Raw genomic sequence first — 25,406 nt, 5'->3', positions numbered from 1 at the left:
GCCATCAGTTGGAGTCAAGTATGACACCCTTCCTTTGGATAACGCCTGTACAGACCATTCAGCCCGCCCCTGACCTCCTGTACTGTCCAATCCCTGTGCCGTTTCACTCATGTACAACACCTGCCTGACTCCTTTAGGCAATAAGATCTTCCACTTCTGCCTATACTGTGTTGCCATAAATCAAAGTTTCTTGAACAGCCATACGTGAGTCATGTTTATGGCATGCTTGACGCCTAGCACTCCGGCAATTGCAATAGGACTAGCACTGGTGATTCTACCAGCGCCCGCGGACAAACACACACAATGTCATAACTCACTGATTGGACACAAACACGTGTCACGAAATGATAGGATCGGTTGTACAAGTGAAAAAGCCAAAGCTTAGAAAGCTGACTATAGTCCTAGCCTCTTCAGAGTTTTTTCTGTTAGAATAGTCCCCAAGGTTAAATTGTCTTCAATGTAAGATTATAAAGCCATCTACCCATACGTGGACAGTGTGAGACCGTCCTCGGTCTGTGCTGCCCAGTGCTGTTGAAAAATTCTGAGACAGGCAGTGCTATGCAACAGCCCTTTGGAAAGCAACACAGGGCAACGGATCAAGGATTAGAAAGTTATTCATATTCTTTGAAGAGTAATTTCAGTTCTGGGAAGTTATCCTAAGAAAACAATTTAAGAGAAGCTGAACACTACTGGCAAAATAAATAATAGCTGTGCTATGAATAACGTAAAACCGAAACAACCTAAATGCTCAACAACTGGGAAATGTCTAGAGAATTATGATACGTCAAACAAATGGGATGATAGACAATCCTTTAAAATTATAAAGAAGAAGAAAATACTGTAATATGTGAAAACATTTATGATGCAATGCTAAAGCAAAAAGGGGACTCTAAAATTGTGTGTACAATGTGAGGGAAGCTATGTAAAACTTCTATAAAAGATGTATACTTGTAACTCAGAAAGAATGGGGAGAACATGCAAAAAGAAATTTAGGTGGGATGGTATAATTAAGATTCATTTTCGGGCTTCCCTGGTGGCACAGTGGTTGAGAGTCCGCCTGCCGATGCAGGGGACGCGGGTTCGTGCCCTGGTCCGGGCGGATCCCATGTGCCGCGGAGCGGCTGGGCCCGTGAGCTGTGGCCGCTGAGCCTGCGCGTCCGGAGCCTGTGCTCCGCAACGGGAGGGGCCACAGCAGTGAGAGGCCCGCGTACCGAAAAAAAAAAAAAAAATTCATTTTCAAAATTGCATTCTATTCTGAAGAATACTATAATGGTGGATACATGACATTATACATTTGTCAAAGCTCAGAACTGTAGAACACGAAAAGTGAACCCAAATGCAAACTATGGACTTTAGTTAATAATGTATCAATATTTGTCCATCAATTGTAACAAATGTACCACACTAAGCTAAGACGTTAATGACAGAGGAAATTGGTGGGGGAAGGAGAAAGGGTACACAGGAACTCTTTGTACTTTCTGCTCAATTTTTCTGTAAACCTAAAATTTCTTTAAAAAATAAAGTCCATCAATTAAAATAAAATAAAATAAAATCGCATTCAATACCATTTTATATATAATTTTCTGAAATAAATATTTCAGGTTACTCCTGCAGTGTAAATAATGAGCACAAAAATCTCTTTTGTATGGTTTCTCCAGGACTAAAAATAACCATATTATTTACTGACGCTGCACATTGAAAATTAGGTGGGGCTTCCCTGGTGGCGCAGTGGTTGAGAGTCCGCCTGCCGATGCTGCCGATGCAGGGGACACGGGTTCGTGCCCCGGTCCGGGAAGATCCCACATGCCGCGGAGCGGCTGGGCCCGTGAGCCATGGCCGCTGAGCCTGCGCGTCCAGAGCCTGTGCTCCGCAGCGGGAGAGGCCACAACAGTGAGAGGTCCGCGTACCGCAAAAAAAAAAAAAAAAGAAAATTAGGTGATTATCCCATAGAAGACACAGGGAAGGTAACAAGCCTTTGGCAAAATAAAATGTTCTGTTTCTTTAAAAGATATTTAACATCATTAATTTTTACCTTGCCTCCGTTATCCCCAGATGATTCCATTTTTATTTGTTTCACTTAGACAACCTCCTTTGGCATTCCCACAACTTATAAGTTCAGAACTGATTGGTGAGGGTCTCTCAAAAAAACATAATTGCATAAATCCAAATAAAAATTGTTAAGTAACAGCATAGTGAGCACAGGTATGTTGTAAGTTAGAGTCAAGCTGGGTAAACCACAGAACAAGGAACATCCTCACACGGTTCCAGGGTGGGGAGAAAGGACTTCTCTGAAAGCATCAGTATGCGAGACTGTTACTAATAATTCCTCATGAATAGTCGCCCTTGAGCCTCACAAGCCTCAGAGATGGGCACGATTTCCCCCCTTTCCACGATGAGGAAGCTGAAGCGCTCAGAAGTAAAGGGACTCGCCTGACAACACTGTATCTGAGGCAAAATAGGGATAAGTAGCTCTGGTGGATTTTGGACAGTATACTTGCCCATCTGCCCTCCAGATTTCAAAATTGTCGTTGGGCATTTCTGTCAACAAGCCATGGTACAGCTTAAGCACTCATTCATGTGCGTGACCACGACCAAAGGAAGCAGGGGGTGGGGTGGGGTGGGGTAGCAGGGGAGGTTTAACCACCAGCTTAACTCAGGGGTGTATGGCTGCTCACAAAACATGTGAGTTTCTTTCAAAACAGGTCATGTAATAGATTTATATGTATTCCGAAGAGATGCACAGGTTAAACAAGGCTAACCTAGTTTCCCGGAGACTTTGGAGCAGCCTGTGGTCCCCTTAGAATATCAGCCTGAGCCTCTTGTAAATAATCAACCCACCTGATATGACACAAATATAATGGAAAAGTTTCACTGAGTTAAGAGAATACCTACAACTATAAGCAAAGAAAGTACATTTCCATCATGCAATTCTTCATTTTAGTAAGCAGCCTTCCGTTTATTTTATTTTGACATCCAACCACTAAAATATAATTGCATTCTGCATCTCATTTTGGCTTCAGGAAAAAAAATTTTTGAAACCAAAGAGGCTCTATATTAGGATGTTCCTCTAAGGTTACTCCTTAAACAGTACAGGTTGGGATATATTTTCAATTTCACTTTGTCCTCTTTGCTTTCAAAAACGTAATCATGTGTAAAAAATTCTTGCTAACAGTCGATCACCTTCCAGTAAGGCACTCCATTTGTAGGGCAAATCTTTCACATTGCCCTCAGTATAGTTTTCTGACGTGATCCCTTCTATCAGAAAATCTACACACTTCTTACAGTTAGTATGCAGTTGGAGAAAAGGCGCTTATTTGGGTGGGCTCCCAACACTGTCTTTCCATTGTTCTTTCCTTCCTTGATCCTTTCTGCTTATTTCCAGTGCCTTAACCTTTAGCAGTATCCTTACTTTTTACATTGGTTTGCAGACAAAAGGGAAGTAGAGGTGTGTGGCAGAAAGATACCAAGAGTGGGATTCAAGACTACTGGGTCCAAGTGACACTACTTAGTCGTCTGATCCTGCGTGAATCACTTCCTCTCTGCCACTATTCCCTAATCTGTAAAAACAGGGCATCAAATTACTGATGTCTAAACTTTAAACCAGTTGGCTGATTGCTAAGTATCTCTTCCCCAATATCTAAGATACCTGGTAGACTATGCTTATTGTTTATTTCTCTGTGGAACAAGGAAAAGGGTCCCATCCAGAATAAATCCATTTATAAGTAAGAAGTCACAGTATTGTGTTGTAGAGGAAGTTCTCACCACACAGAAAGGGAGAGCAGAAGCCTACACCAAGAGAGGAAGGGGAAATTTTTCTTAAAGGAAGGGTGATGAGCTGCCCAGATATCTCAGGGACCACGTCTCCCACTCCCTACAGCCTTGACCAGGGGTAGGTATGTGATAGAGAGAAGACATAGGAACCTGAGCAGTTGAGGGGGAAGCTGCAGTAAGAAGGCCCGTGCTGTGTGTCCCATGGGTAACAATGGGAAGACACTGCTTCACTGGGTGCCTTTGGCCTGTGATGTGTCTGGGCAGAGAGAGAGAAAGCCAAGAGAGTGTCCACCGACTGTCCCTCACCGCCAATCTGGCGCAGGAGTGATCTGAGGCTCTCTCATGTTCTCAGTAGAAGACAGCTAAGAGATGAGAGGCAGGGCTGGGGCCAAGGGGAAAGTGACTCCGTGGCCAATAACCTGAGCCTAATGGAAATCATGGCTGATCCTCAAGAACTACAACAAAAAAGGTGAGGAATTTCCCCACGTGCTGGACAGTCAGAGAGTACAAACTACAAGTTCCACCAGCAGCAGATATGTCATCACAGTACACAGTGAGGAGAGAAGCCACTACCTAGAGACCACCAAGATGAGTTTCATCAGCAGGATGCCCAGTGACCAATACTAGGGACAGTTCTGCTTAGGCCAATGAGAATTCACGGATCTGCATGCCAACCACCTCCGCCACTGTTACCATGAGGTCACATGAATTCTCCCCTAAACAAACCACTCATACAGGAGAGGGAGGAATGAACACAGTACAGGGGAGAAATGACCTTTATACAGAAATCAACCTTCAATTGGGCTGCTTATTGATTCAAAAAAGACTGAGCTAAATGAAAGACATTACTTTAACCTTGCAAAACCTGCTAGAAACTTTTTACATTGAGGTATAATTTACATACAATAAAACACACCCATTTTAAGTCTACATTTTGATGACTTTTGACAAATGTACACACTCATGTAAAACCACCACAATCAAGATATAGAACATTTTCATCACCCCAAACATTCCCTCACGCTCCTTTGCAGTCAATCTCCACCAACCTCAGCATTGCGTTACCACTGGTTTGCTTTCTGTTGATGTAGATGAGTTTTGCCAGTCAAGAATGTCGTAAATATAGAATCACACAATATGGACTATTTTGCTTCTGGCTTCTTTCACTTATGACAATTTTTTAAAATAAATTTATTTATTTATTTTTGGCTGCATTGGGTCTTGGCTGCTGCACAAGGGTTTTCTCTACTTGCAGTGAGCGGGGACCGCTCTTCGTTGCGGTGCTCGGGCTTCTCACTGCGGTGGCTTCAGTAGTTGTGGCATACGGGCTCAATAGTTGTGGCACACGGGCTCAGTAGTTGTGGCACGGGCTCTAGGTGCGCAGGCTGAGTAGTTGTGGCACGCAGGCTCAGTAGTTGTAGCGCACGGGCTTAGTTGTTCCACGGCACGTGGGATCTTCCCGGACCGGGGCTCGAACCCGTGTCCCCTGCATTGGCAGGCAGATTCTTAACCACTGCACCACCAAGGAAGCCCGTATGATGATGTTTTGAGATTCATCCAGGTTGCTGTGCATACCTGTACTCGATTCCTTTTTACTGCTAAATAGTAATCTGTTTTATGGATATATTACAATTTATTTATCTGTTGATGGACATTAGGATTGTTTCTGATTTTTGACCATTATGAATAAAGCTTATGTGAATATCTCTATACAAGTCTTTTATGGACATAGGTTTCCACTTTCTTGAGTAAATACCTAGGAATGAAATTACTGTGTCATATTGTAAGTGTATATTTAACTTTAGAAGATCAACATGGCTGTATGATATTACTGTAACACATTAGAGCTCCAGTGTGTAATGGAGTCTCATTGTAATTTTAATTTGTACTTTCCTTACTACTAATGATGTTAACCGTTTTTTCATGTTTTATTAGCTATTCATATATCTTCTTTTGTGAAGGCTCTGTTCAAATATCATGCCATTTTTAATTGGGTTGTTTATCTTATTATTGAGATACAAGAATTCTTTGTATATCCTCGATACAAGTCTTTTGTAGATATATGTATTGCAAATATTTTCTCCTATTCTGTGGTTTGCCCATTCATTTCCCAATGGTGCATCTTGAAGAGCAGAAACTATTAATTTTGGTGAACTGAAATTTATTATTTTTCCTTTTTAGTCAATTGTATTTCTATACATTAGTAGTTGTTGCTGAAACTCAGCCTCTGTTCACCGGTGCCGAACAGAAATGCAGAGACAGAGTTTTGGGTGAAGCAGAAAAGAATAGCTTTTTATTGCTTTGCCAGGCAAAGGGGGCCACAGTGCGCTAATGCCCTCAAAACTGGGTGTCCCGCCCTAGAGGAGGTAGCGAGGAGTCTTATAGTGTTCAAGGAGCAGGGCGTGATCAGCACGTGGATAATTCTTGGATTGGTTGGTGTCAAGATGAAATTTCAAGCATCATCAACCTTCTGGTTTCAACCAGTCTAGGGTCTATGTTCTTGCAGTCAGCAGTTTTCATCTGGTGGGGGTCTGCTTCCTATAAAATCACCTTAGCAATGTGTGTCAGGCCTTATCTGTAGCTTTCAGGGAAAGCTACAGTTCCCCAGCCCAACAGCTATTCTTTGTTTCTACATCTTCACATTTCCCAATCATTAACTCTTGAGTCAGACTTTTACTTCAAAAGACAAGGACACAGGGGCTTGTACACAATTTCATAGTGAACAAATAGAAAGTGGAATTTAAAAATACCACTTTACATTAGGCATTTTCAAAAGCCATGAGATGCCTAGGAATACTTTTAACATAATATGTGCATTATTTGGACATTCAAAACTATAAAATAGTGCTGAGAGAAATTTATAAAGGCTTGAGAGAAAGGGAGAGCGAGCGAGCAAGCATGTTCATTCCATGGAACACTGAGAAGATGTCATATCTACCCAAGTTGATTGTTTCAATGAAATGCCAAACAAAGTCCAACAGCCTTTTTTTTTAAAATAGAAACTGACAAGCTGATTCTAAAACTCATATGGAAATGCAAAGAACCTAGAAAATCCAAAATCATTTTCAAAAGATAGAACAAAAGTTGAAGGCTTATACTAACTGATTTCAAAGACTTGTTCTAAAACCAAAGTAATCAAGAGTGATATCGGTATATTAGATTAGTGGAACAGAATAGAGAGTTTAGAAATAGACCCACACGTTTATTCGTATGGGAAGAAAACGACTCTCTAGTGTCACCTCACACCATACACAAAACCTAACTCGAAATAGCATATCTAAACATAAACGCAAAAACTATAAAAAAAAAAAACTTCTGGAAGAAAACATAGGAGAAAATCTTCATAATTGGGGGACAGGCAAAGGTGTTTTAGACAGGACATAAAAAGCAAAATGAACTCCCCCCTCTTGCCTTCATAGAGGCTTTGAAGAGGTTTAGATTTATTATAGCAACAAAGAAGCTGTTATTTTTTTCACATCTGTGTCATCATATGAGCAAATCTCGACCCTACCACAACTTACTAGAGAAGATTTCCAAATGGACTCTACTATTGCCTCTACAGTGGGAAAGTACTCTTTAACGATACACCGTTTGTACCCCTTAGGGTGTCCCATTTGAAGCTCTTTATTGAGATACTCACTCCTGTCTCCGTAGAAACAAGAGGGAAACTGAGAGATACTATTTCTGATAATGGAAACTCAGTGTCCTCAGCTACGACCTGTTGGCCGAGGACCGTCTGGGCCCATATTCAGCCCATATATATGTCCGTTATCTGTAGCCAAATATCAGCCTCATTCCCAGCCCATCGTCCCACTCCCACCTATCCCATGATACTATATGTTCCTTGCAACCCACGGAAAAAATCGAGCTTTAGTATCTTCTTACATGCTGTTTTCTTTACCTTCAAATTCCTTCCTTCGCCACTTTCCCACCTGAATTATCATTTCTGCTTCAACTGCTTCCACCCCATCTCCATCCTCAAAGTAGTTATCTTCCTGTTACAGACTCTTGGAGCTCTCTGTACCTACCCCTCCTGGCCCTTATCAGATGCACTTTTGTTATCTATTTAACGTCTCTCTCTACCACTGGCCTGTTTAACTCCACAGAACAGAAACAACCTTAAGTCATCCTTGTCTCTTCCCCCAATTCTCTCCACCATCTCTAAACCCCAACACACACACACACACACAATGCCTGATGCAGAGTAAGAGCTCTATCAGTGTCTAATAAATGAATGAAATAAGCTCTGCCTTCACCAGAAAGAACCCCAGCAAGTCATAAAAAATAAATTAAAAGCATTAATAACAGTCACTAGTTTTAACATGGTAATTCAATTGAAAGAAACGGGAAAAGAACTTCATCTTCGTCAGAAAGGTCTAATCTTCAGACATCAGGCAAGAAAATCAACCATTCCAGCTAGAAAATGAAGAATATTCAGCACAACCGGCTTCCCTCTAAAGGACGCTCACTCAGGAGCAAAGCAGTCTTGTCACAGAGGAACCAGCCAGTACTTAGAGCTCAAGTCTCTGACTCCTGGGCCAGTGAAGCCACACAGCAATAATAGTAACGACAGTTACTATTTGGGGGCACTTAATCCACCAGGCTCTGGATTCACTATTATACATATGTTATCTCATTTTATCTTTTTTTTTTTTTGTCTAAATGTTTTCATTGGAAACAAATAGTTGCACCAAGCAAGAGCTTACTTTCCCCACTCCAAATTAAAACAGAGCACGATAGGGGCAAACATCATTTGGCAGGACGGTTCCAATATGTGGACATCCTTCTTTCTACTCACTGTGGTTGGGGTAACTTTATTCGTAAGCAGTCACTCTTAGACACAATATTAACCCCAAAGTGTTAATGTCACTCAAAAGGAAGTGGCCTTAATTTCATGTGTGGGGCAGTATGTTCTATAAATGCCAAAAGGTGGGAGAAGCACAAACACAACCCACTCTTTAAAAAAACGAAATAATTCAAAGTAGAATTTTTCCATCCCCCCTTTCTCCTGTCATAAAAAGTAGCGCTGGGCTCTGACACCCAGATTTGGTTTTTATCCTGGTCATTTACAAAGTGTTCCCCCATATGACTTGCATCATTAGGGTTATGAATGATAGTTCATTCACTCTGAAGAAAGTATCTACTCCTTTCTCCTCTTCTCGCCTCTATGCTCATGTTCCTTGGGGCGGCTGCTATCTGAGGGTCTCTTAGAGCCATCGTGCTGTTTGGCTTCTTCCAAAAATGTGTCCAAACCAAAAGGATCCTCCTCAAACTGGACTGGTCCTTCTCGGCCTCTGTCTACGGTCTGAACCAGAAAACTCCTTATTGGGAACAAATCTGTGAGTCTTTATTCTGGCTTCTAGGTCATCACTAACCATGTCCTTGTCCAGATTTTGACTGGGCCTGTAAATATTCTGGGCCATATCTTTACCACCTCTCCAGGCTTGATCATAAACATTGTAAATTTCATCTTCCCCATCTGCAAAACCACTCTCCGTACCCTTGGATTGGTTGAAGAGCCTTTGGTCATCCTGAACTTCATTGGAAGTCCGAGGATTGGGCACACCAAGAACAATGACTTCACTGATATCTCGATTTTCATCTGCAGTTTCAACCTATTATCTGGAGCTGCCCTGGAGAGATTCCGGTCGTGCTGTCTCTCTTTTCGCCTGTCACGCCGGATTTCATCCCTCTCACATGCCTCTCCATTCTCTTTTTCCACATGGGTTTTGATCCCAGCTCTTCTCTCCCCCTGGCTTTCTGGGCCATTTCTCTAAGTTTCTCTTCATGTTTCTCCTTTTCTTTTTTGAGCCATCTTTCTCTCTACTTGAGCTCACATTTCCACAGCTTCACGAGCCTTCCAATCAGCAATATAGAGGGCTTCGGCCAGTTTTGCAAAATTTTTATTGATGTGAACTGTCTGCAGTCCTCTTCCATCAGCCGCCAGACGTTTATCTAATGGAACTGTATAACCCTTTGCATTTTTCCAGTTTGAAACACAGGGAGGAATCTTCCACTCTTGTTGTTCCTTCACGGTCATCTTTCGGCTAGGAGAGTGCATGACAGGTGCAGGAGAAGGTGGTCCCCGGGGAATCTTCTTATTAATCTTGAACCTTGGCGGCTCCATCGGATCTTTCTGCATTTCCACAATTTGAATAACTCTCTGTTTAGCTCCAGAGTTGAAAGCCACTCCTTGTTGAGATGGTGTGTATTGGATATACCGAGGAGCGGCCAGTTTATCAGCTGCTGCTCGGACTGGCATGGCTGCAGCAACCTTCTGTGATAAAGGATTTTTCTAAGGTTACCCTTGTCTTTTTTCTCTTTAATGGCTTCTTCATCAGGTCTTTGCAGGTCTGGGTCATCTGCATTCATGACTTCTTTGGGAACCATGTCAGTGTACTTGCTATAAATGACCTTGTCTTTTGACTGTCCCTGTCGAGCAGTTGCATCATACTTAATTTTTCCTTCAGCATGCACCTGAGTGGCCAGTGTATTTGACATTTTTTTTCTCTTGTCCCATATTCAGGGGATACTGGGCCACATGGATCGCTGGAAAAGCACCTCCACCTCCAAAGTCCTCTAATAACCGAGGTATCCAGCCTTTCCGGTACCCGCATGGGGGAGGTTCTCTTTGGGAGGAGACCAGTGAGGTCTGTCGTGATCTCTGGGATCTTGCCTTTTCTTCAGCCTCAAGCTGGTCCTGGGATAGCTGAGTAGGCACAAGTAAAAAGCTGGTGAGCACCATCTTCTTCCGCCTCCTCTCCTCATTTTATCTTTATCCCAGCCCTGTGGAGGAGGTATTATAATTTCCGTTTTACAGATAAAGAATGCTCTAACTATCCAAGATTTAGCCTCGGCCTGAGTTCAAAGCTTGTGGTCTTAATCTCTGCATCCCGTTGCTCTCCACTGGCCTCCAAGCTCCCTCCTGGTGGAAGCCATGATTATGTTTGATCTTGTGTCTCCAGCACCCAGAACAGTGCCTGGCATATATTTGCTAAATGCTACGGTGAAATACAAACCTCTTGGGAAAGAGAAAGATATCTTGCTTCCCAGCCCCTGGATATTTTATTACACCCTCTTACCAATGATTAAATGTCTGCTTCTACCCGCCCGGGACTCAAGGGCCCACTGAACACCCTGGCCTAGGGGATGTGCAGTGAAGGGCCATCTTCCAGGTCTGCCATGAGGGAATTCCAGCACTTCTGCACGGCCTTTATAACAGTGGAGAAAAGTATCCCAGCTGAGCCTTACAGACTTCTATCCAGGGGCAAACTCAAGCCCCCAAAACAACTGAAAGTCGGGGAGAAGTTAAAGAAACCCCTTCTCTCTCTGCTTGGGCTTAGATTGTCTCTGGCTCAGGGACCCAACTTTTTTTCCACTTGAAGTCTCTGGGTCTTAGGGATGCCTTCTAATGCATATGGACTTATTTATTTTTGTTGCCCAATGATATTACACATACGTTGTGAAAAAAATATATTGTTCTTGGGACTTCCCTGGTGGCGCAGTGGTTAAGAATTCACCTGCCAGTGCAGAGGCACGGGTTCGATCCCTGGTCCGGGAAGATCCCACATGCTGCGGAGCAACTAAGTTCGTGCACCACAACTACTGGGCCTGCGCGTCTAAAGCCGGTGCTCCACAACAAGAGAAGCCACCGCAACGAGAAGCCTGCGCACCGCTCTCTGCAACTAGCGAAAGCCCACGTGCAGCAACAAAGACCCAACACAGCCAAAATAAAAAAAAAAAATTTTTTTTAATATATTGTTCTTAAGTGCAGAAATACTTTGCTTTTTTTTTTTTTTTGCTTTTCTTTTCCTTTCTGCTTCTCTCTGCTTAGTCCTCAGACAGATTCTGGTAACGGGGGAGTAAATAATTACCGACTTCAACCAGAAATTTTTGGATGTCTGTCAGGACCTTTTGGCACTAAACTGAAACACTAACCTTTGCTAATAAAGCTGCCGACGTTTCTACATGGTCTATGAGACTTTGAGGACAGGAATACTTTACATAAGACGTAGAATAAGCAGCAGGGTGATTTATATGGCATTTGGTTTACAGAAAAGGAGAAAAAGGTACAATTTTTGATTCACAAGAGGCAGAGAGTAGAAAGCAAGTTTCTTTCTCACCCTGTCAGTTCCTAATCCAGAGTCGCTGATTCTAGGCAACAACAGAAAAATGCTTACTCCTGAGTCCAATAGTTTGTTGACAGTGCAATTCAAAACAAGGAGCTTGCCCCCAGTAACCATTTTCTGCAAAAATACAGTTCTTTTCTCTCCTATCTGGAAATACAAGTAAAAGCAGTGATAGGCCTGAGCTGTAGCTAGCTCTCTTTGATAAAAAATACAACATGTAGTTGAATATTCCAGCACTTAGCACAATGTCTGGTATAAAACTGGTGCTCAATATTTGTGGGGTTCAGGGAAGAAATTTTTGTGTCTAACTCAGTGACCTTGCAGAACTCTTTAATTCTAATTTTACACTAAACAGCATATGGAATCATTAAATCAGATGACGTTATATCAGAGGCTTCTTGGCTACAGAGGAGAAACTTGGAGCTTGAGATGCATTTCACAGATTCGTTTTGTTAGTTGACAGAGAACCTTTTATGGAAGAACAGTGCTGCCTGTCTCTACAACATTTTCCTTACTCTGTCATCACTGCTCCCGCCATGTTGTTGACACGGAAGGGGAACCGAGTGAAATATTTCAGTTGGCTGGAAGTTAACCCCTCAAGTCACGGGTGTTCTAGAGAACTTGTGTTTCAAAGAGAGTGCAGGCAGGGATTCCCTGGCAGTCCAAAGGTTAGGACTCTGTGCTTCCACTGCTGGGGGCCTGGGCTCAATCCCTACTCCGGGAACTAAGAGCCCACAAGCCGCGTGGGGCGGCGAAAGATAATAAATAAATAAATAAATAAATAAATAAATAAATATAAAAGAGAGTGCAAGCAGAAAAACTCAGGTCTGCACTCAGAGTGTGAGCTCCCTGTGAGCAGGGACCCTTAATGCTTCAGTGCCTAGGATGGTTCCTGGAAAAAAATGGCACTCAGTAAATATTTAGTAAACGAACACCCCCAAATCTTGAGTTATGGATGTTTTCTCAAGTCACGTGGGAAGGGTGCCCAGGGAGCTTGAGGAATGGGGGCAAGAAATTATCCATTCTTTCTTTGTTCTTTTTAGCCACTGTCAAACCAGATTAACTAGCCTTCCCATTATCTGGGTAACAGAGGCCTAAGTGAATATATCTCAATGAGATACCCTGAGAACACGGGGGCAGGGCCAGGTCCTGACACCAGACAGGGCCAAACCTGGAAACAGAACTTCACTGCCAGGCTGGCTGTCTCTTCTTGCTTTGACCGAGTGGCTAAAAATGAACGTGGGCTGCTGAGAGGCTCACCTACAGGGCCTGGCCCTCGGCCCATGTCTGCCCCATACTGCACAGGCCATCAAATTCCACAGGCCCTTAGAGATGTTTATTTTTGCACTCTGTAGACTCTGCTCGCTGCTGGAGCCACGGCAGGTCACACAAAGGACAAGGTGTTGCCAAGCTGAGAATGTGGGGTGCTCCTCAGTGCAAGACCCAGGACCAGGGCTTCCCTGGTGGCGCAGTGGTTGAGGGTCCGCCTGCTGATGCAGGGGGTGCGGGTTCGTGCCCCGGTCCGGGAGGATCCCACATGCCGCGGAGCGGCTGGGCCCGTGAGCCATGGCCTCTGAGCCTGCGCGTCCGGAGCCTGTGCTCCGCAACGGGAGACGCCACAACAGTGAGAGGCTGGCGTACGGCAAAAAAAAAAAAAAAAGACCCAGGACCTTAATTTCTCCCCAGAAATGAAAGTTAGGAGCGCTTTTTACAAAAGTTCCTTTAACAGGTAGGTGGTTGTCTTTGTCTCTGTCTTTATTGAAATAGTTAGGAATGAACCAGTTCATCCCACTTCCTTCTAGATTTGGACCCACAGAAAAGTCTGATGAACAAAGGCCTTGGAAGTAGTTTCCAACCCTTTTTCATGTGAGGTCCCTCCATACATCGTAAAGTATTTGCTTAGCCAAGCAAGGCAATAGCCATGTTTTTAGAATACGTTATCTGTTGATCGATAAAATATGTAAAGGCAACAGTTAAAATGAATTTCATGGCATTTTCAAATATATTTTGTTTTATTTGATGAATCACTCAGACATTTACAACCAGCTGAAAAATTGTGGTAACTGTGTAAGATATTTTTCTGTCCACTGACAGGATGCCGTCATGTACGTGTGGATTTGCCCACCTTCTACTAATTCTGTCATCTCCTCCCAGGTCTGACACCCCCAGATTAGAAGCCCCTCTCTGTTTATTAAGGGTAAGCCTAGTGCCTTGAAGAACATCAATTCCTTCTGGTTTATGAGGCATATTATTTGTTCAAGGTCCCAGAAGGAACTGGGAAACTGGGTAGACTTCAACAAAGATATTATTTATAAAGGTGTGAACAAGTGTTCATAAAATCTAACAAAGGTCAGTAGAGTCCTCTGGGGCCAGTAACACTAGCACTTCTAGACCTGACAGGCAAAGGGAGAGAGCAGTTACTGGAACCTTCTACAGAGTCACTGGGTAAAGGAAAGCAGCCAGTCCATAAGGATCTGACAGTAAAAGAACCAAGGAAAAAAATGCACCAGCCTCACACTCTTCCTGCCTTCTAAGTCCCATCAGTGGCTGAACCAAACAGGAACCAAGTTGATGTAGCCTATAAGTGTCAGCCTTCCAGGGCAGAGAAGTGGGTGGAAATGGGATGAACAGTGAACTTGGAGGTGCAAATGGAAACTGTCCTGCACACCAGGGTAACCTGTAAGCTTGCCCTGTAGTGCACTAGGGCTATGGTTAAAAACGAGATCAAGGGGCTTCCCTGGTGGCACAGTGGTTGAGAGTCCGTCTGCCGATGCAGGGAACACGGGTTCGTGCCCCGGTCCAGGAAGATCCCACATGCCGCGGAGCGGCTGGGCCCGTGAGCCATGGCCGCTGAGCCTGCGTGTCCGGAGCCTGTGCTCCGCAACGGGAGAGGCCACAACAGTGAGAGGCCCGCGTACCGCAAAAAAAAAAAAAAAAAAACGAGATCAACTCCTGAGCCAATCAGTGCTGGGCCTTGCCTTTAAATTAGATCAAGCCACTCAAGGTTACCGACTCAAATCTTCTGGTGTATTTCAAACACAAAACTCAATTTGTGGAACCAACCTCCTCTTTTGCTGCTCATACTAAAATGCTCCCTTAGTTTCAGCCAGCGATCACCTTTAAAAGGACAGCTCCAAAATCTGCATCTCTGCTACCGATCTTCCTCCGGAGTTGAAAACTCCGATTTCCAACAGCCTGTAAGTTACCCCAAAGTCACATGCCTACAAAGCACTGGCTGGTCTATCCTGGAAACACATTTTATTTTCATGCTTTCACCATTTTCCAACTAGGTATGCTAGAACACTCTGAGTCTTTTGACTCTCCTCCCCAACCCTCAGAATAAGTGAGTCCAACTCATACCACTTCCTCTGGTGTCCCTCTCACACCTGCCCTCCCTTTTTAGTTTCCCATGACCTTGTACCTGAACGAAGGCAGAGCCTGTCCCAGCTGGCCTCGCTAATCCTGACTCCACCACTTAGTGGCTCTGTTTAGACTTTCCTGCGCTTACTAATTATGACTCTTATATAGTGTCTCAGGGACTCAGTTTCCTCATCTGTAGGGTAGAGCCATGCACAGTACCTACAACTAGGGACAAAGACCTCCTTTCCATTGATTCCACGGGGCAGAAACCCCAGTGGAGCTATTAGCACCCCTGGTGTTTCCCTACTCACCTACTCTTCTCTGCAGGAGGAGAGGTTGGTTATCTGATTCATAGGTTTGGGAGAAACAGATGCACATGCTCAGCTTTTGGTTTTTCTTTTTTTTTTTCAGCTTGGGATCTGCCTGTGAGTAGAGAGGGCTCATCCTACTCAGCTCTTCCACCCTGTACATGAAACAGGGGTACGTGCCCTTCAAAGGAGGCCTGTGGTTGTTTGAGGGCTTCCAAGGACGGTGACTGGGTAAGTCCATCTTTTATGTACCCAGAGTGCTGCAGCCCTTCCTGGCTGGTACTCCTAAGCCTCATTCCCCTCTTATCAGCATTATCAGCACATAAGGCAGCATTTTAGTCTTTGATTCCTGTTTCTACCTCTAAATTGGTATTGAACTTGTGAGAAGACAGGTGGTTTTTATTGATCCAATTTTTTTTTTTTTCGGTACGCAGGCCTCTCAGTGTTGTGGCCTCTCCCGTTGCAGAGCACAGGCTCCGGACGCGCAGGCTCAGCGGCCATGGCTCACGGGCCCAGCCGCTCCGCAGCATGTGGGATCTTCCCGGATCGGGGCACGAACCCGTGTTCCCTGCATCGGCAGGTGGACTCTCAACCACTGCGCCACCATGGAAGCCCTTTATTGATCCTTTTGATCCCAATTCCTACCTCATGGAGTTGTTAAGAAAATGAAATGAGGTAATCCATATTATATCACAAAGCGTAGGATCTGCCCGAAGTACGCATTCAAATAAATGTTAGCTCTTCTTACTGTCGTGGCTATTGTTGTTATAGATTGCTTCCATGAGTCTTAGGAAAGGGATAGGAATTTTAAATTTCAATATCCTATGATTATCATAATACTTTATATCAAGATAGTGTGGAGAATAACAGCTATAAAGCGATTATATAACTTTAATTTGTAAAATAAAAGTTATAAAGCAGAACCTTCTAAACAGCAGAAGAAAAGCTATCACCATTTCCTCTCCAAAGACTTCACATGGAGGCATTCACATGTGTTCTGAGGCTGGGTGTGAAAGCTGTTCTGAAAGCACATTTCTCTGAGGAGGCTTCCAAGAGGCCCTTAGGCCACGATGCAGCTGTAAACAGTAACATAACATGGCTCAGAAAAAACAAGTTTTAAGAAGAAAAAAGAAACCCACATTCCTCTGACAGGATACTCCTCTCTGAAAGAGTTCCAGAGGTCTCCCCTGCCCTCAGTTATACTACTGCTCTTTGAGGCCTTTAAGATTGCTACAAATATGAATGCTGCATTACATTTTGAAGCACATAAACCAGTGCACTTGGCCTGGGGTCAGACATGCCTGCCTTTGAAACCCAGTGCTCACAACTAATAGCTGTATGAACCTGACATGCGACTTAGCTTCCTGAGTCTGTCTCCTGCTCTGTATATTGAAGTTAATAGTTCCCCTTTGTTAGGGCTTTAATGAGGATTAAAGGGCAAATATGTGTAAAAGCTCTGACACCTATGAAAATATTCACATAATAACATACATTAACTCCCTTCCCTGTTATACCAGCTGATACATTTTTCATCTTCTTTTGTATCTTTCAATAATTTTCCAAATTAAAAAGTGAAGCAAGGGCTTCCCTGGTGGCGCAGTGGTTGAGAGTCCGCCTGCCGATGCAGGGGACACGGGTTGGTGCCCCGGTCCGGGAGGATCCCACATGCCGTGGAGCGGCTGGGCCCGTGAGCCATGGCCGCTGAGCCTGCATGTCTGGAGCCTGTGCTCCGCAACGGGAGAGGCCACAACATTGAGAAGCCTGCGTACCACAAAAAGAAAATGAAAAAAAAAACGTGAAGCAAAAAAAAAAAAAAAAAGCAAAGCAATTATACAAGATATATAGTAGCATACAGGAGGCACTCAAAAAATACTTACCTAAGTTAAACATATACCAGTTACTAGTTCAAACAGTGACATGGTTAGCAAATTATTAGTAAATAAGTATCTTTATCATACCTGAAAGCACCCATATTTCTTGTCTTAGAGTATCCAAAGGAAAAAAGGGAGAGACCCAGAGACTTTATCTTTCTATGTCAAGTTTCCCTTATGATATTGGGACAAGACAAAAGAACTAAATAATTGAATGAGGGAGAGTGGCAGAGAGAAAATGATGGGGAAAACAATAAATCCAAGAAATACTATGCACTTTGAACATTTAAACTAATTTTTACTTCTTTGCAGTATTTAGTTGGTTCTTTCTTTTGAATTGCACACTGAAATTCTTTGCAGGCAAATATCTGTATATCGAATATCTGTGTCCATGTTCTCTTCCCTTTTTAGTGACTTTTCCTAAGTAGTACATGTCCCAACCATGGATCATTATAAAGCCTTTACGAATGATGGTTATGAGGACTGTAGCAGCACCCAAAAAATGCCTGTGTTGGGCTAACTCATAGTCAGAACACAAAATGTACAAGCTATGAGTACAACTACAGAAAATACATGTGCACAAGGACAAAATGAGAAGGGAATGCAGAAAGAAAATAGTTGTGTGAGGAAAGTAAGATTATAAATGGTCTCTTCCTGTATTTTCTGAACTTCTTGGAATAATCTCATACCCTTCTTATAAAAAGTAATAAAACCACTTTTACATAGTTGTATCTAAGTGTATTCTTACTGCTTTCTTTCCCATTCAACATCGATTCATATATGCTTTTTTGCATATTTGACAGAGTTGACATTTGACATTTTATATCTTTACCATGGTTGAGTTTGCCCTCTTCTTTTAAACTTGTCAAAATTTTATCCTCTTGGAATACTTAGGAGGGCTTTACTTTGGGACCACTCTCTTATACTTGGATCAAAGGTCACCCCTCACTTCTTTTCTTCCTAACAGGCTGAAAACAAGAATCTATCTGTGGAAAGAGAAAATTTACAATCATTTTTTAAGGCTGTCTAAGGAAACAATCCAATTAGCAGAGTTTAGTTCTGTTTTTTTTTTTCCCAAAAAAGTGAATGTGTGTGTTGTGTATGTGTAAAATAAAGAAATTTATTCCAGCATGCTCTTTCACTATAATTTTCAAAATTGTTTTTCTCTTAAAAAGTGATGAAATATTTGATGAGTAACTAATAGGAAGTGAAAAAGTCCACTTTAGGGCAACTGTACTAGACAGAATGAGAATGTGATGTTCTTTCTCGTGGCATTTTAGGCTCACGCAAAGATATCATTCCCTTTCCTTTGAAAAACTTCTTGAGAGAATGCTGATAATGACAAAACTGTCTTTGCTGGGGGCTAGTAGAAGAATGAGTTCCTTAATATTTTCAGGGTAAAAATAAATAAATGCTTGATTTATATTGAAATAATTTTAGGATCTTAGAATGAGAATAGAAAATAAACATTTTGATTTCTGCAAAATAATTAATTGCCTATAAGATTGAAAAGTACAGTTTCATCTGTAATTAACCGTTCAAGTCTTATATCCATACTCCTCACTTAAAAGAGAATGTCAAATAATACAAATTTATTTGATTTCTTGTTTCTCAAGAATGCAATCAATTAAGAACACAGCAAAAAAAGGCTGATGAATGGCTGAAGTCTACATTCCAAAGGCCAGTGTATTTTTACTGTGTATTCTATGCTAACAAGGTTGTTTTAATGGGTTTCAAGCCCTCCAATGATAAGCTATAATCACAGTGCAGTGCAAAAAGGTATCACAGACAAATCTGTAACCAAGTGTGAGGAGATCATTGTTAAGAGTCTAATGGCAATAGAATCGACCAAGAAAAAAAGAAAAGAGAAAAAGAAAAGACCCAGAAAATTCAATGGCTTGGAGTCATTTTGTATACAAGGAAATACATCAACATGTCTTAATTCAGAGCTTCCCAACTGCTGAACAGTGCTACAGGTGTGATATGGGTCTGTATTAGTCAGCTTGGGCTGCATAACAAAATACCACTGACTGAGTGGCTTAAACAACAGACATTTATTTCTCATAGTTCTGGTGGCTAGAAGCCCATGATCAAGGTTCTGACAAATTTGGTTTCTGGTGAGAGCTTTCTTCCTGGCTTGTAAATGGCTACCTTCTTGCTGTGTCCTCACACGGCCTTTCCTTGCCACGTGTGTGTATTGGGGGGGGGGGGGGGAGTTGACCAGAAATAGAGAGAGGTGGGGGGAGCTCTTTGGTATCTCTTCTCATAAGGACACTAATCCTATCAGAAAGGGCCCCACATTTATGACTTCATTTAACCTTAATCACTTCCTTAGAAGCCCCATCTTCAAATGGGTAACAGCCACACTGGTGGTCAGGGCTTCCATATATGAATTTGATGAGGGACACAAGCATTCAGCCCATAACAGGATCCCTCAGCTGGGCAGAACCTTGAGTTGGCCAGAGCCCAGGCCAGGAACAGTCTCATGGTTTACCCCAATTTGGCTGAGAAAGATCATGATTTTTGAGGTCTGGCTCCATGAGAGAGGTTGGGAAGCACTGCTTTTAATGGACCCTGAATGCATCACTGCACTGACGACCACTATGATAATAAATCTCAGTGACCCCTTAGAATGAAGAAAAATTACAATAATAATTAATGCTTCAATAACATTCACTATGTGCCACACCTGCTCTCAGTGTTTCTTTACACATATTAACTCATTTAACACAACAGCCCTCTGATATATGAAGTATTGTAACACCAGGCTCGAGAGAAAGTCCTTTGTCATCAGACTGCCTGAGTCCACATCTCAGCTTCTGCACTTTTAGCTCTGTAACCTTGGTCAGGTTACTAACTCTCTCTGAACCTGTTTCCTCTTCTATAAAATGGGGATGAATATACAAGTGTACAATTCCAAAAAGTTCTGAAATTTTTTTCCAAAATTTTTCCATAGGTTGGCAATGTACTCATTTTGTGGCTAGACCCAAACACTCATAGTTTTAATATATCTTTCCGAGTGGGATATTCTTATGTTTTAGTGCAAAATCATTTGTGGTTGGTTGATCACAGGGTGCTCTCCCCAGCCCTGTTGGGGGGTTACATATATATATTCTATATACCACAACAAAACACTTTGTCCTAAGGATTTCTGAAAAGGTTTCAACTCACAGCTGTGAGAATTTAGTTAACTAACATACTTAGAACAGTGCCTGGCACATGTGGTAAGTGATATACTAGTATTAATTATTATTGCTGTTGTTCTTATTATTACTGCCATTCTCTAGATGAAGAAACTGGGGCAGAGAGAGATCAAGCAGTCTGTCCAAGCCACAGCCAGCATGTGGCACAGCTGAAAGTGAACCCAGACAATCTGGCTCCTAAGACTGTGGTCTTAACCACTGCACTATACCCTCTCTACAAATTACATACGTTTCATTTCTGTTCAGTCATGTTCAATGTTCCATGTTTAAGAAATATCACTCAGCCATAAAAAAGAATGAAATAATGCCATTTGCAGCAACATGGATGGACCTAGAGATTTTCATACTAAGTGAACTAAGTCAGACAGAGAAAGACAAATATATGATAACACATATGTGGAATCTAAAAAAGTGATATAAATAAACTTACTTATAAAACAGAAACAGACCCACAGACTTAGAAAACAAACTTAGGGTTACCAAAGGGGGAAGGTGGGAGGGAGGGATAAATTAGGAGTTTGGGATTAACAGATACATACTACTATATATAAAATAGATAATCAGCAAGGACCTACTTTATAGCACAGGGAAGTATACCCAATATTAAATGGGAAAAGAATCTGAAAAAAGATAGATATATGTATATGTATAACTGAATCACTGTGCTGTACGCCTGAAACTAACAGGACATTGTAAATCAACTATACTCCAATATGAAATAAAATTTTGTAAAAGGCAATGTTTTAATAAAATATTTTTAGAAATTTTGTCCAGCTCAGCTTCAAGGGAATTCGGCTCCATCATTCAGAATGATCCAAGAGCAGACCCTGGGGGAGGGGGCCTGCAGCCATGTCAGTTCTGTAAGATCTGCACCTCCCTGGCCCAGCTCACCGAACAGAAGTCCACATCTGATCCCAAGGAGCCAACCACAGGCTGAACCAAACTCTGAGATTCTACGTCTTCGCAACTGGGAATGGGAAAATGAAGTGACTGAGTCAGGCTGGAGCTGGGAGGTGCTAGGAGGCAAGCTGGGGAGCCATGCTCTGCCACGTTCATACCCACAGGATCTGAGGACCAGCAGCGGAAGGTAGCAGTTCTGTGCAGACCAGTGGTTCTCAACCAGGGACAATGTGGTCCCCCAGGGGACATTCGGCAATGTCTAGACACATATTTTGCTGTCACAGCCAGAGTGCTTTTTTAAGCATCTGGTGGACAAAGGTCAAGGATGCTGCTTCACCCTACAGTGCACAGGACAGCTCTGCAAAAAAAAAAAAGAGTATTATCTGGCCCAAAGAGTCAATCATGACAAGGCTGAAAAACGCTGGTATAGACTCAGAGCAAGCAACCATGTGGCACACAGAGAGGGTGAGATAGAGGAGTTAATTGCTTTAGCTCCAGTGGCTCCCCAGGCCCTGATTGCAGCTGCTCAGAAAACCTAACAGCTCTTCCTGCCCCAAGTTTCCCTGAACTACTTTATGGCCCGTGTTCTTCCTGTCCATGTAACATTCCATAAAAGTTCCCCTCTACCTTGCAACAGTTTAATGAGTTGATGTTACCTGCAACCAAAGATACCAGAGACAGGTTTGGGGGAGAGCAACTCAGGATGGTGGGAACAGTGTTTCAGGCAGAAGGAACAGTATATGTAAAGGCGCAGAGATTGAGAAGGCAGGTGCAGAAACACAGAGGGAAAAATGAAGAACAATGCAGGTGAGAGGAAAAACATGAGTCAGGGCACAAAAACAGCCATAAGCATGGTGTGTTTCCATGCAGAAAGGAGAGTGGTCTGACTAGATCAGCAGGTGTGTGCCGGGGAAATGAAAGAAATTAATCTCAGTGGAAACAGCTTTGAAAGAGGCATCAGACTATACAACTGTAATACAGGCCTGCATATCAGTGACTGTTCTAGGCCTAATTCATCCTTTGAATGGATAAAAGAAGAAAAGCACGTTTGGGAATGTATACTCCCTTAGCAAGCCATCTCTACTTGGTAAAAACATTGCCCTCTCAGTAAAAAGAAAAAAAAAAAAGCAACAAAGAGCATTTTCCCAATATGTGAAATAAACTAAAGCAGAGACAGAAATCTCTAGCATTCATGGCAATCAGCCAAAAGAGTTTTTAATCAGTAAGCTCCTCGGTTCCCCATTCTGTACTCCAGGGAAGATGCAGGGTGGGTGGGCAGCGATCTCACTGCCTGGAACTCAGAAGGGTCTGCGGTTGTATGTAAAAGCCTCATATGGTTTACTTATTTTTTAAAAAAAACTTTTGCCTTCCCCTTCACCTCAGTCAAGGAAGGAGATTTAGGATTCATAAAAGCATCACTAAGTCTTTCTGGGGAAGAAAAAACAAACAAGAGAGTCAAACACACATGTCGATTATGCAACGGTGACATGTAATAGAAATAAGTCTAGCAACAAAAAGAGAAAAGGAAATGAATGTTATTAAAACTGAGGCCTCCTCAATGCCTTGTTTCTCTTTTTTCTTCCTTGCTTTCTAACGTGGATAATGTGATTCCCTGAGGAAAAGCTGCTTTTGTAGTCAGCAGGTCAAAGGTCTTAGATCCGAAAACAGTGTATACACAATGTTCCAGAAGAGGTGTGTGTGGCTTCCTGTTACTGAATCGACCCCTGCAGGTCAAAAGACACTCAAAGATGAAATTTGGATCTATGGGATGAAACGTATACCCTTTCACTGCCAACGGGAAGTGCTTCAGACACTGGTGGATGGCCACCAGGAAACTTTTCACAGCTGGCTGGGAAGGAGGCCTGGGCGCTGTGGGATCTGTACAAAGGGTCAGATTCCTCTGAGTGAGCACAGCCATCCTGGGGAAAGGCAACAAGGCTCCTCTAACGGGAAATAACATCTGACTGACCAATTGGGTGTTTAAAGGAAATGCCCAGGATGGTGTGGCAAAAAGATCTACTCAACATTTTAATTCCATAGGTGAATGTCATCATCACAACAGCAGCCACTTTTTCAGCATTTACCTGTGGGCCAGGGCTTGTGCTCAGGGAGTTACACACATTAATTATAATCATTCAGAAAGGGATCTGGGTATCTGCCCTTCAGCATCGGTGCAGCTCGGCACCATGGTACCACAATTTTGCACAGCAGAATTGCACTTTCCTTTCTGAATTAATGCTATGTCTATAAAAGTGCTTACAAGGGCTTGGGAACCAAACCTTCACCCCTAAATTGGCAGGCTATGGGACGGGTTCAGTAAGGCTTTGAAAATAAGCTGGCTTTCATTAGTTGGGTCATTGCAATGCCTGCCCCTGGGATAGCAGCAGTAGCAACAAACCAACAACAGGGACAGTTCCCCACCAAAGGATGCTTTAGACATCTAAAGACGCTTTTTCCCTCAGCAGTTTGGGGGATTTTCAAAGGACCACCTCCCTCTGTAAAAGAAGTTGGGAGGAATGATGACCAGGATGCAGAAAGCTCACGGTGAACTAAGATACAAACTATACGCAGAGATATCAAGAGCTGGTTGCGCTTATTCCGCACAATGTTAGGACAAGTAGAAGTTCTGATGCGACAAGAGTCAAAATGGGAACTTACATGTCAGGAAAGTGACTAGGGAGTGGCTTACATCCCTGTTAGCACAAGATATTGTATGGCCTCTTGAAAGGTGTCTTTTGAGAAGAAAGGGTGATTGAACTTTTTACTTTTAAATAATAATCTCTAGAAAATGTGGGTATATTTTAATGGCATTATATAGCGAAAAAGCCTTTGAAATTACCCCGGTATTGTTTTCAAAGCCAGGTTATTTAAATAAGGAATCCATGCTCACCATTTTGCAGACATAGTATTTTGACCCCAAAAGTACTGCTTAAATTGATAATCAATAATGCACACCAGACTTGGTTCCCAGTGACCTTTGATGTTTCCAAAAATTATATTCACCTTCCTGGAGATCAGCCATTATTGAGGATATTCCAAAGAATAAGCTAAAAGTTTAAACTAGTTTTGAAAAATCAGGCTCTAAAATATCATGAACAATGATAGCTTGACCTTAAAAATTCCTAAGGATACTTTTAAAAGGGTAATATCATTTAGATATATATTTCACACTATATTTTTGAAACAATATTCTACTACATGTATTTATACCTGTGACTATATAATAAGGTCTGTTATTTCAGATATGATGAAAAAAAGGTGTAAAACTTATTGTTGACTCATCCCTAAAGATATCAGTCCCATGTCCTTCTATGATCATAAAAGTCAATATAACTGCTGGTCATCATCAAAGAGAAAGTGGAATAAACTGGAAAATATAATTCCCCTTGTACCAAACATCAGTATCCATAATGCTACATATAATTCTGTTCACTTGCAAATAAAAAATACATATATAACACTCTCAGAAGAGTCAGAAATAGACGACTAATATGTCTCAAGATACGAAGTGTCTTCATATGAAAAGGAATTAAAAAGTAGGGTGTTTCTTCAATTGGCAGAGAAGTCGATCAAAGGGTGATGGGCTTGAAGATTACAAAATCCTGATGAGTACATCTGGTGAACCTAGATTAGCAACAAATCTCAGAACTTGCTGGCAACACCTGAAGCCTGGAAGAGATTGGGTTGACTTATACGTAAAACAGTATTCTCTGATTCTCAAATATTCCAACAATCCTCTACCACCTGCATGTCCAACGATTCAGTTCATTTCTGACACTATCATCCTGGAGTTGGCATCAAATCCCACAAGTTACAAGGCTCAGCCCACAAGACTGCCCCCGCCAGTCTCAGGTCCTAGGGCAC

The 25,406-nt window shown here is 42.4% G+C and overlaps 1 protein-coding gene and 1 pseudogene across 2 annotated transcripts in view; both read right to left on the bottom strand.

Annotated features, from left to right (window-relative positions):
• Nucleotides 1-25,406, bottom strand: part of SLC16A12 (solute carrier family 16 member 12) — an 88,926-nt gene that overhangs the window by 26,840 nt on the left and 36,680 nt on the right. The window lies entirely within an intron of this gene.
• On the bottom strand, nt 8,912-10,516 carry LOC115857991 (SNW domain-containing protein 1 pseudogene; annotated as a pseudogene).

The sequence above is a fragment of the Globicephala melas genome, chromosome 16 (assembly GCF_963455315.2).
Source record: "Globicephala melas chromosome 16, mGloMel1.2, whole genome shotgun sequence".
Classification (NCBI taxonomy): Eukaryota; Metazoa; Chordata; class Mammalia; order Artiodactyla; family Delphinidae; genus Globicephala; species Globicephala melas.
The sequence above is the reverse complement of the archived record's forward strand: the minus strand, read 5'-3'. Positions and strand labels throughout refer to the sequence as shown.